The following is a 13,460-nucleotide window of genomic DNA, read 5'->3' as shown; positions in this document are numbered from 1 at the left end:
GGCCAACGTCGCCGCGACGTCTCGAGTAGTGCGTTGTGCTATTGTGTGTAAATAATACTTTCTTTCACGTCGTAAGTATTATTTTTATTTTACTTTAGATTTGAGTTATTCCACGATTGACTAGCTCAAATAAAGAGATATTGTAAAGCCATTTAAAGTTTTTTTTTTGTTTCCATGATCCATGATTTACGTCTTTAGTTATGAGGAGAAGTTTAACAATATTACAAAAATAAAAACATCTTAGAAATACTATATTTTTAGATTATATTGCAGGAAAATGACAGTTTAAGTTTGAAAAGTTTCAAAAATTTAAGGTCCAAAATTGGTTTACAATATACGGTAGGCCTACAACGTAACAAAATTTACATTAAATGAAGTAGAATATTGACTTTTTATTTTGTACAACTCTGTAAGCTATACACAAACTTGCAGATGAATAATTCCATTTTTGCTTCGCACACTTTTAATTGCATGTTAGTTGGCCATGTACTACAATGAAAAAAATTCAGTTATAATTAGATTTAAATTTTTTGGGAAGTAAAAAATAAAAAAAAACCTAATACAGCTATTATGTCTTATACTGTAAATGGCCAATCGGTAGAATCACTTAGTTTTACGAAGTTATGTGTTGGATCCATTTGATCTAATTTATCACTCTACAATTATGACATATTTTATTGTAACGACTAATATTTGTTTTGGGTGTTTCATAGTTTTAATAAAGAGTAGATAGGTTAACCCAAGCAACCGCCACCTTTTGACCTTTCTAGCTTCCGATGATACAGAGACCACTAGAAAATATTGACAAAATATGTTTCAACTTGCTTGTTTTTGTAGCATGCGATGTCTCTAGAAATTTTGCTGTCGAAAACAGTTTCAGAATACATAACATGTGTAGACACAACAGGTACCTATAATTTAAGCGTTTACCTTGAATGGTAAGTTAAGTATTCGTCATCGCTGAGAATGTTTTAATGACAACAGTTTGTGTAATGGAGTTTATATATCTTACAGGAATACATATTTCATTTTTAGACAATAATTACATGACAATAAAGCTCAAGATAGTTTTACCATTCTTGAATAAGTTAAAGTGTTAAGCTCCAGTTCTATACACAATTTTGACATAAGTTAATCATTTATATCAATTTTATGTAAAAAAAACCTCTTCACAAAATGCATGATAGTGAAACACAGTCCATAACAATAATTATTGAACAAAGAAAGAATGCCAATGAAATTAAAACGTAATACTGTAGTCCAAAATTAATAAAGATTATGCTTAGGTAAGTTTACTGTTGTATTAGTCTCTGTAAAAAGTTACAAATTTGTCAATACAAATTTGTTGATAAAGTAAACTATATAGCTAACTTTTTAATCGCGTGGTAGCCTCCTGGTTTAAGGGCTAACTTTTTAATAGTGCACGAAGGTTGGCCAATCGATCCTGGGAAAGGTTTGAAGCACTTTTTATTAATCGAAACTAACCTACTCGGCCATGATTGTAATCGTTTTTATTTTATAATTTTATAAAATTAGAATTTTATAACTTAGTTAGATTATTCCGAGAAAAGAACCAGCTATATCAATAGATACGAAGACGTAAGGTAGCTGAGGCACACAAATGCGATTGAAAGATTGATGATACCCCTTATTGCATATGGCTTTGCTACAAAGCAGCTTTTTCTTTGGCTAAGGAAACTGATGATAAAACCCAATGACCAAGGGGAGTCGTGTCCAGTTATGAACCATAAAAAGCCATTAACTTTTCTAAGGGTTGTATCAGTGACCATCAGAATATTCTTCGATCATTATTACTCAGCCTTTTACCTGGTATAGCTACTTTGATGATCATCGTAGTATCGAGTTTTTTTGTATAACCAAAGATTACATCGTTAGCATATGTAATCTTTGGTATAACTTATTCTGCCTCCAAAACTGTACATCCTGGTATATTGGTCATCACTGGTTAGCTGTCAACATATCCCCCCCAGAAGCGTAAGTGTATTAAGTAAATTTGTATGATAAAAAAAACGACTGCTGATATAACGCCATTTCATTTTCCGCGCAACATTTGAACCTGTAAGTGATTTGACATTCGATAATGATGGTTTTAGTGCAAAATAAAATAAGTAAATTAAAACAAAGGAATAACGAAGCTGTAGGAATACTGTATCAAGGTATAGCTAGTAATAAGGAAGTTTAATATTTGTTCGAGACTATTAACCAAAAGCAATATTTTTCAATTTTAACCTATTAAAATTATAAAGCAATAGCGTAAGAGCCGTACATAAAAAATAAACTGGCAAATAAGTTTTATCGATAATGTAAGTTAGTGATAATATCGCAGCGTTTCAACAGTTAATAATTCATCTTATCCGTCAATCGCAAAACACAGTTTGTGAATCGATATGTCGACATTTCAGCGCTAACGCATGACCAGCACTCTACGATGTATTCATTAAACACAGTTTAGGTCAACTGACTTACCAAAGCATAGAACCTAATGTAAACGTACACAGGTATAATGAAATCATCTTTTAATTATTAAACACTATGTACACATTCTTATAACAAAAGTACTACAAATTGGGACACAATCGTATGATTATAAAAAAAGCATAGTAAAAATAAAAATTCTACTCTTTAGAGCTGGTGGCCGACTGCATAGGTAACTTTTCTGAAGTAAACTTCACGACAATAAACTGTGTAAGTATATTGAGGCTCTCTCTTAAGGCTTTGTTCTGAGGAAACGTCAAAGCACTAAAGTCTGTTAACAGTTGATGTTCGAAGTGAAGATGATCCGCTTAACAGTATAAACTGCCATGCTATTATTATAAGTAACAGTTTTATACAAAAATAACTCACCAAAAGTGTATTTAAAAAAAGTATTTGTTTAAATTAGTAGGGGACAATGAGTTAAAAGAGGTACAGGTTTACTACGCAATTGCATTATTGTTTTTATTTTGTATTATTGGATAATGTCTTTTCATTTAAATTTGTGCAATCGTTAAGATACGTCTGTACGACACAGATTTGTTTCACTTTAGCCAAGTTTCAAGTTTGGAAAACGTAAAACAAGAGCACGACTCGGCGTGCACTAAGCGCTGGACATCAACAAACTGCCAAAACAAAAACAAAATATATAATGGTTTGTTTGCATGTTTAAAAAAATGTCTTACATGCCAGATAGGATTCTCCAAAAGCGTTAGATGTTTCAGGGAACCTAATCACCGAAAATTCTCGCAAGACATAAATCAATTTTCTGTTAGGTATTATTAATTAAAACACAATGGTGCCCACTTCTTTTGTGCTTACCGGGAACTTCAGTTATAACTTTGTTGATGTCAGGCAAAGTATTGTTTGTGTAGCGAAAGCAATGTTTATGCCAGGAAAAGTCAGCTGATCACTATTTAATTTTTGTGTATGAATATTGACGATTCTCGAAGATCTCAGCTATATGAAAATGGGCTATTTTCGAATACAGAGTGATGAAAATATATATTTATCCAACCCTGATGAAGCGGGACTTTTTTTGTAAATTCCCAAAAACGTCGGATTTTGATGCAATGGGATATTGCGTGTTTTGTATGTGTGTTTGTGTGTGTTTTACGAGTCCTGGACATCATAGACAAAAAATGCGAATGGAGCCTACAAATAATCTTCATAAATGAATAACACCTCGCCTAAAAGCATGATATTTATAAACAGAATCAGCTGTTACATCAGTCAGGATAATTTATGAAAAGAATGTCAAAGATTTATGCTTAAAAATAAAGACACAAAGGCATCCTAAAATGATGGTTCTTGGACTTTTTCTTTTGCCACAAAGCCCACTGGTTTTACTTTTTTATGAGAGCAAATTTGGACATTTTAAAATGCAGCTTGTTATCACACTGGACTAGTTTAAGAGGGTCCACTTTATAGGCACAGATTTTAGCTCGTCAAGACAAAACAACCTAATATTCATAACCTATATAAATAGTAGCCTATATGCATTACCCACATTTAAGAGAAAATTGAATTTTCTCGGGATACGAGACCAAATAAATTAGATCTAAAATACAAACAGAAACCCCCGTTGCAACGACACTATATTGCAAACGGTGCCAACCGATTATACAGCCATCTTATAATAATTGTTATACCAGGTTATAAAGCTACTATAGAATCGAGGAACTTTAAACTAATACCTCTTCCCATAGCCAAACGACGTCTCAATTGATACTTCTCTATAAACCCACTTCTAAAGGCCTAAGGGAAAATAACGATCAAGTAAATGACTCTAAAAATATTTCCCACAAAGCAAAATCTCGTTAATAAACCTCATTAGATTGTCGCATGGCATGTCAAGCGGTTTCATTACACAAGATATTATCAACACTTAATCGTAACATTCCTCACGCAACCGACCTACGCGTGAACTTTGTTGGAGATTCAGCAAAACAATAATGTTGACTTTATCAATTCAGTTTGCCATATGGTTGGTAAATTGAACAGGCTAGCATTTAGTTGATACTAAAATTTACGATGGAAAGAAATAGATACGCTGGATAAATTTTAAACTAGATAATCAACCCTTCTTAGAATATGATATTAAATCGGAATAGATATAGTTGAAGCAGTTGGACAAATATAATGAATATAAGAAAAATATAATGAACCAGATACTATTCTTTCCCTGATTGAATGCCTGAGCTAATTTCAGGACAAGTACGAGACATAATTAATTAGGGATTTAGAGATGTAGTAATTTTTTCCGTCGCCAACACATCAGGGTCCAAATTTTAAGGCGAGCATGAGGAAATTATGAGTGAATGATGAGGGAATTATGAGTGAATGATGGGGGAATTATGAGTGAACGACGAGGGAATTTTAAGTGAATGATGAGGGAATTATGAGTGAATGTTGAGGGAATGATGAGAAGATTATTAGTGAATAATGAGTGTTGAACGATTAAGATTGTAGGTTTCTTACTGACTGAGATCAGCTGTTTCTTCAGTCAGGATATTTTACTTTTATTAAAAGCCCGATGATTTAGAAGAGCTGGGTCCACAGGTTTGGAATTTTCTCAGGTTAATAAGTTTGTAAACAACTGAAACATCATAGAGTTGGCTACAACCTGAGAAATAGTTTGTCTATGATTAAAATTACCTAATCAAATCGCTCAATTATTTAATTGGAAACAACTAGCTATACACGTCTCTGGTTTAATAAATTAAGTTAATTTTCATAGGATTCTTCCTGATGGTACTTGACACTTGGGAATAAAAGCAGTTTTTGTTACCAGTTTATTATATAGGTTCGAGTTGTGTATTTTATTTTATTCTTTATGGCTGGTACAGTTGTGTCAATTAATTTAAATTAAACCGTAGTGTTACTAGAAGACACACTGACACTATTTTCGAACGTAATCTTAAAAAGGGAAGTAAAACTTTCGATAACAGTCAATAGATAGTACGAAGCTCATAATTGTTATCAATGACGTCACTCCAAGACTGCAAAATATAAATGGTTCCCATAGTACGAGACATTATCATCGATAGTTGAAATCCAACTGTATTACAATTCCTACAATGTTGTTTAGAGACCTGCCTCTGTTCCCGTCTGCTGTGTTTGACTATTTATGACTTCAGGGACTTGTTATTACCGACATTTGCTCAGTTTTATTACCCTTTTATTTAAACCTTTGATTTTATCTAAAGAACATTAATTTTCTGGAGCGATGTATAATTTTCGATATTACATTACATTTATTATCATGTAAAATTACTTTGCAACCTTGTATGAGATGTTACTGTTTAAACTACTTTAACTTCCACATCCCGTGTAGGTTTAGACCACCAAAGTTTTCAAGTAAAATAAAAATGCAATAGGTACATGAATGTATCAATACAATATCGTCTTAAGAATACAAATATCGGATTTTGCAAATACCCGCAGGATAAGGCTCACACGGTCGCTGGAGTAAGCGACAAGGGAGTTTTGGATCCTTGTGTGCCGTAGTGCACATCGTTGAGTTTACCTGTAAAATATTAAAGATATATTTTACTTTGTGGTGCACCATAAACCTGTAAAAACCCAAATATACACATTATAAATCTATTAATCGCATGCAGAGGAATTTGGAGTGCTCAAGCTATCATTGAATGTTCTTAGGCTACAAGTTAGTCATAGCAAATGTTTCTGATATTTCTGAAACTACACGAATTAAAGAAACTATTCGTCAATGGAAGTCTATTGGGGTTTGGAACAGCCAATTTCAAAGGTGCGTCATCTTTGATACATTTATTTTTATGGAGATGCTAGTGATTAAATATTGTTTGAAGTTAAAGAATGGCAGTTATGGCCAGGGCTCAATCACATACATTATTTCGAAAATGTATTTGTACAAGGAAGATTAAAACAAACTATTCCTCCAATAGCAAAACCTTAGTATTTTATGCATTACATATTACTGTTTTCTTACTTTCCGTATTTTATGTTGAAACAATGCTTTCCCATTCGTCTAATAAGGAAGGCCAAGAGTATAAAACATGGACTTGATTAAGTTTATTTCTAATCTTTGAATTGTTTACTTCTCTTTCGGTTGATTTTAAATGTTGCAGTTATATAGAAAGGAATCATTTTTAAACAATAATTAGACATAGTACAACATGACATAAAGTAAAAAATTTTAAATAAAATACACCTATACAAACGTATTTTTTACTTCACGTAGTAAACATTTTTCAAACAATAATTCAAAGTTTAACTTACAGGCAATCTGAATATGATCATTTAAAAAACTGGGCAACTTTTATACGACTTCATGGGGAACTTCATGGGAACTTAAAGGCCGAAGGATGAAACCATTGGGGCTTAGGACTAAAAACATCTTTTCAAAAAAAATGTTAATTTATGTCATGCTATACATAATACATTTAAATACAGTTTCAAAAATCTATAAGGCACATGGAAAATTCAATACCCTTTTCGACATTAAAGAAAACTTATATGGGTAAATGTAGCAGGTGAGTTACATTACATATTACTGTCACGACAGGTTTAGATGGCTAATGTAATGTATATTGATCAGTTCCGGAAGCCACTAGCCACTGTAAAGCGATCATTATTTAGTTTGGCGTTTACTAATTACAACCCCCATTACGATGTAAATCACAACTGATTGTATTACAAAATTATACTGAGCTGTATTTGGATGTTAATGATCTAGGTGAAGTGTATGTCCATCACAGGGTTTAAATGGAGAGGACTCTGTATACAGAAAAAGTTGCCATAGTCTACAAGACATATCTATGTTTGTTTTCTTTAAACATCCTTTCGGGTTAAGGTGCCTTTAAACCTTTTCAGGTCTCGAAATTGTGATGTAGCAAAATACCACAAGTGATTGGTGAGATTTGTGGTCCCATGCGCGTTTTTAAACACTTCACAGAAAAAAGGTTAAGTTGTGAAACAAGTAGGCCCCTAGATGTACAATTACTTAGAACTAAAACTATCAAGTTATGAACAGAAAAGTAGTTTCTAGAGGTTGACAAATCTGGGTCATTTGTTTACAAAATGTCTAGAATTGATTTACTCTGTCGAATATTAGGCCTATGTATAGTTGGGAAAACAAATATATTTGATATTCTCAACTCTAGGTCTTCGGGAGATGAGCGCATCGCTGAATAATAGTAAAACTAGAGGCCGTAGTTGCGGTTGCGTAGCAGCTATCCATATTTGAAGCAAACTACTAACACTTGAATAGTAGTTTGCCCCGGAGATGAATACGCAACCGAAACGTCCGCCTCTTGTTTTACTATTATCCCAGAAAACATACTAATTATTCAGCGATGCACTCATCTCCCGAAGACTTAGATTCGACAATCCGTCGTGACCGTGGAAGACTATAATCTAAATATGTTTGAGGATCACTAGTAGGACGCTTGTTAGCTGTTATATACGAGTATTTATTATTTTACACTGTATTAGTTTCTTTAGCTGTTACACTGTTGGACCTAAAAACTAGTAAGTATAGTTAGTATAAATACCCCCGCCGCAGCAAACCTGCAGACTAAGCGAATTTCCATTTGACTGATTGGATTTACACTGAAATGTCTACTTAAAAATATAACATTTATTCTTGATTTAAATAGAATAAGTTTAACAAGTACTTAGGTTTGCTGCATCAGGGAGGGTAAAACTGTTTTTTTTTTGTAAAATGTGAATAGTTAGTAAGAAATAAAAACATTTTCCAAATTTGATCAAAATATGTTCACAAACAAGCAAACTACAACAGTTTACTTATTCTCCATAAGAATAACATGGGAATTTTAAATTTAAATTTTTTTTGAATTTTCTCCGTAACCATTGGGCGCATAATAACGCTTCAATATACTAAATTATTTGTTTTTTTAAGCTCTACAAAATGGTTTGGAAAGAAATTGCTAAATTTTATGTTTTTTTGGTCAAAAATGAGAAAAACCTATTTTTACCCCATAAAACCCCCGTAAACCCCCGTTCCCATGGTCCGATCATGCTGGATCGCGAACTCGTTCGAATAAACGTACGTTTACACGTTTGTACCAAATTTCATCAAAATCGGATCATTTTTGCTCGAGTTATCGTGCTGACGGACACACACACACACACACACACACATATATATATATATATATATATATATGAATTTGAACGGATGGTGTTTTTGGCCTCTAGGGACCTCAAAACGAAAAAAAAACTCGGTCCCGCGTTCAGGTCTTACCATGAGTACTACGGTAATAGCTTATTCCCTATATGGGAAATTCGCTAAAATGTTAAAAATCGTAAAAATGTATTGATTTGATTTGACCCAAATATACCCGTTCTTTTAAAACACTCAAAAATAAGACCGTATAGATCGACATTCTTTTAAAAGAAAAGCAATTTCAGCGTTCAGAAGATAACTTGCAATGATCTAATGATCAGTATTCAGGTAGAAGGGCGTAATTATACGGCCAATTAATATGGAAATGTGCCCGAAACTTATCGGCATAACTCTAGAGGTATTACTCTCTAATATGGAGAATTGCCTAACTGAAGCTCAACATTTCGTTTCGCATAGTGGTTTGCTTAGTATCCATTTCCTAGTTGAATTAGCTTAATATTCAATATACAGGGTGATTTGTACTCAGTGTGACAAAATTTTTTTGATGCAAGTACAAAGTAAATGAAGTGTGATGATGCATATAAAATGTTCCAAGTCTCAAAATTAGTGTCCCAAAAAATTATTTTATGTTTTTCAAAAATAACCATGCTTTTAAACTTAATACAGCGATTTCTCAATTACCTGTATATGGATTTGAGTAGATAATATCATTTTCGTGTTCTACATTAAATTTTGAACAAGAATAATGGAAAATGACGGAGGATCAGTTGTAAAAACTCCATTGTAAATAGATTCAAAGATAAAAATTAAGATATTTGATAAAAATTTTAAAAACAATGGTCTATTGCATTTTTTACACCCTGTATACAAGAAAGTGTCGGAATATGTTAAAAACTGCGCCATTTTATAAGCTTTCCAACCATATGCTACACTATTGACGTTTAGATATTTTTTTGTTTGTTTTAGTGGTTTGAATACCAGAAAACAGGGAACTTTTTTACTGTTTTTACTGTTCAAGCTGAATCAAAAATACAACTTTTGCTTAATACATGCCGACTTTCTATGTTTTAAATGTTAAAGACACCATGCTTTGTAGTCTTCAAACCATTAAAGCGTGCATAAGCAGACATAAACCTCAATAGTGTAGCATATCGTTGGAAAGCTTATAAAATGGCGCAGTTTTTAACATATTCCGACACTTTCTTGTATACAGGGTGTGAAAAATGCAATAAACCATTGTTTTTAAAATTTTTATCAAATATCTTAATTTTTATATTTGAATCTATTTACAATGGAGTTTTTACAACTGATCCTCCGTCATTTTCCATTATTCTTGTTCAAAATTTAATGTAGAACACGAAAATGACATTATCTACTCAAATCCATATACAGGTAATTGAGAAATCGCTGTATTAAGTTTAAAAGCATGGTTATTTTTGAAAAACATAAAATAATTTTTTGGGACGCTAATTTTGAGACTTGGAACATTTTTTATGCATCATCACACTTCATTTACTTTGTACTTACATAAAAAAAAATTTGTCACACTGAGTACAAATCAGTATTATTTTATTCAATAGTTAAAGTTTGTAAAAGAGATTTTAAATAATACGACATATTTTGGCATCAACAGTGTAATGTTGGTAAATTAATCAAAGTATTCTTAATCATATTTTAGTAAATGGACAAATTTGCAATCTAAATGAGATTATTTAGTATAACCACTGTACATTTCGTAATATACAATTGTAAATCAAGCTGTTTTGTAGTTGTTGGAGGCCTAACAAACAATTAATGTGTGCTATAGAATGTATGCCAATAAACTGTTGTCCTTAATTTTCTGCAAATGTTTGATTAAACCAGGTACATGATCATATTTCCATAAGATTGAAAAAGTCCTAATTACAGTAAAGTATGTTTAATATTTTTTTAATGCCAACTCAACACTTTCAGCCCCAAGATTAATGCAAAACACGGTACCATAGAGGATAGGTGTATCAATAATGCCAATAAACAGAAAATTATCTATACTAGTAATTACTATTACACACTTTTGAGTTCACAATTTTCAAACTAAATTAGTTCCCTAAAAATATATAAACCCACTTTCGCTAGTGGAGTTTTATGTTAAGGTACCTGTTAATAATTTATTCGCTTGAAAATACCCTTTCGATTAATTTTCACATATTTTTACAATTTTGGGGAAAATTGGGCGTTAACGCGAAACTCATCCACAAAAGTTATTAAAAAAATTGCGACCGTTGAGGGTAAGGCTAAATCTGTCCTTTAAGTTTAAAAATAACGAAACGAGTTATAAAACGGTATAAGGGATAAAGTTTTCAAACCCGTATTGCACTTGATTTAAAGCATAAGGTGAACTAGTGTACTTCAGTCCATACATTTATCAAATCAATTGTTAAAACCCTGCGTTGACTCCTTAAACCACAATATCAATTTACTTCATTTCTCAGTTGTAACATACTAAACACAGGATCCAGATGTGTTTACATATTGTGTGTTATCTGTCATGGCCAGGGAGGATCAATGCGTCACTATCAATAGTTGCGTCCTGTGAAAGCACCAGGACCTGAGTATTAAAACTGCCAAAATAAACATCGAGTTGTTCTAAAATGTGTTTTTGAGTGAACAGAACCACATATTTCAAACATCGATATAAACACAACAATCATCGTTACATTGTGTTTATAGGCCTATATCGATGATTTCAAAGGACGTGTGGAATTTACTGTTAAAGAAAAACTATTGATGAAACAGTTTCATTTTAATTAATTTTAACCAAAGAATTTTTTAATACAGTGGTGTACACTGTACATAGTCTAGCAAAGAGAGATAGAGGAAAGTTTTATTATAGAGGACAGGATTAAAATCCACAAATCACTAAGCGTTTTTCCTTTTATTTTCTTTATGACTGCGCCAGTGGCATTATTACTTGAAGAGTTACAGGAGAATGTGATTAGACGCTTTTTAGGGAAATCGGGTGAAGCCCATAATGTGTTGTGGATGGGCCAGGAATCAAACCTCTCCCTGTCGTACCAAAGTCCAAGATTGTGGTTACAATACCAACAAAAGACAGTGGTGTGTGCTAACATCACACCCTGTTAGACTATATGTGTAGTTTTATGTGTTTTAACTATTCGATAACTTCGTGTTCTTAGATTTCCCCTTATCGATGGTACACACAGCAACAGAAAAACTACATAATATGATTTATATGATATTATATTTTTTATTCCAGCTAGTAGGTAATCATTTTCTTATGATTGTTTATGTTTGGATTTTAATGTTTAGTTTTTCTGTTTATATCTTGAATAAAATAAGCTCAATAAGTTATAATAATTTATTTTATATCAAACACAACATTATTAAAAAAAAAAAACCATTGAATACAAGAGCTAAATACAATTTTTCGTTTATTTTCTTGTTGAGGTTACCTTGAATTTTCAAACGAAATAGTTAAGTAACGTAGCTAGTTTTTCGTAGCTAAATGTGGCTCAGAATTCGTTTCTCTTAATGCATAGTAAATTGATTAAATAGTAAACAGTAAGTTACCTTGTGATATTCTGCTGAATTTCCAAGACGCATTTTGTGAACACAATGACACCTTAAAGCACCCATTTGTAGTAATTGTTGGCAAAATGCAAATGGATGCTTGTTGTGACATACTGAGTTGCGAAACGTTTTGCAGAAGTTACGGCAGAACGGTGCAAAGTCACTGTTTCATATTATATATCTTTATCTTAACAGCTTGTAGGTCGAAATTATAACTCACTACACGACAGACAAACGTTGGTAAAAAAAAAAATTGCCTTTGATATCGCCTTCGCTCACTCGTTTACCTTGAATCTGTATAGAAACGTGTATCTTTTATCTCTTAAAATGAAAAGATTTTGAATTGAACTTAAGAATAGTGATAGTTGTTTGTGAATTTTACACTAACTTCTATTTAGGAAACAATAGTTAATAACATTCATAACCATGTGTTACCTAATGTTTTGTGCGTGGGGAGAGTTCTTAGCGCAACTGCGGACTATTTATGTCCCGGATTAGGGTGAAGAACGGTCGGTGCGGCATGTAAATCCCAATGGCCCGGGGTTTATCCGTTGTTAGGCTCTTGTATTCCTAAGGGTCACAAGTTAACAGTCGCGGTGTATTATTGTTACAACGTGATACTGTTTATCCTTGCATTGGTTTTTGTTGAGTGATTTGCGATTCATAGTAATTTTTTCTCACCCCAGGAAACATGTTTTCTTCTACTTTATAGGTAAACAGAACGAATAAATTGAACTCAGATCCACTGCTCGTGGTGTTATTAAGTAAACATTGAGAATTGGTAGGGTTTGAACCTTGTTTTATTAATTCAAAGGCTCTAAAATAGACCATACGGGACCCACGATGTTCCTGTGTGTGTATCAGGTAATTTACTCTAACTTGATACACTTGGTAACAGTTTCTAATCTGGTGATTTACAGAAGTTTGTGAAAAGAATCAAGGATTTAACTTTTGTATTTGTATGCTTTTAAAAAGCAAGTATTGGAGTAGGGTTGAGTTTAAGGGCACCGAAGCTACAATCACGCTGGGACTACTACAAACTAATTTTGCTAACTCACTTACAGCTAAAAATTATACCTTCACACCAAAACCAATAGAAAACTAACAATACCTTAAACAACCAAACTGAACAGCCAAGTATATACAACTATCAAACAAAATTAATCGCTTTTAATATCATTTGCTATCCGAAAGGTCTACGAACCTTACATAATACTACAGTAAGCCTACTTTATGAAACATAATAAAGAAATGCAGTTGTAGG

The 13,460-nt window shown here is 32.6% G+C and overlaps 1 protein-coding gene across 1 annotated transcript in view; it reads left to right on the top strand.

The window, feature by feature from the left end:
- The window catches only part of LOC129003315 (uncharacterized), a 298,914-nt gene continuing 285,454 nt past the window's right edge, over window positions 1-13,460 (top strand). Inside the window, exon 1 of the mRNA XM_054431607.1 lies at window positions 1-71. The gene's annotated coding sequence lies outside the window, so the exon portion shown is untranslated. The remainder of the gene's footprint in view (window positions 72-13,460) is intronic.

This window comes from Macrosteles quadrilineatus, unplaced genomic scaffold (genome assembly GCF_028750875.1).
Source record: "Macrosteles quadrilineatus isolate MER2022 unplaced genomic scaffold, UCM_ALF_1.0 Scaffold_9__3_contigs__length_116548681, whole genome shotgun sequence".
NCBI classification, from domain to species: domain Eukaryota; kingdom Metazoa; phylum Arthropoda; class Insecta; order Hemiptera; family Cicadellidae; genus Macrosteles; species Macrosteles quadrilineatus.
Note: the sequence above shows the minus strand (reverse complement) of the source record. Positions and strands in the feature narration are given on the sequence as shown.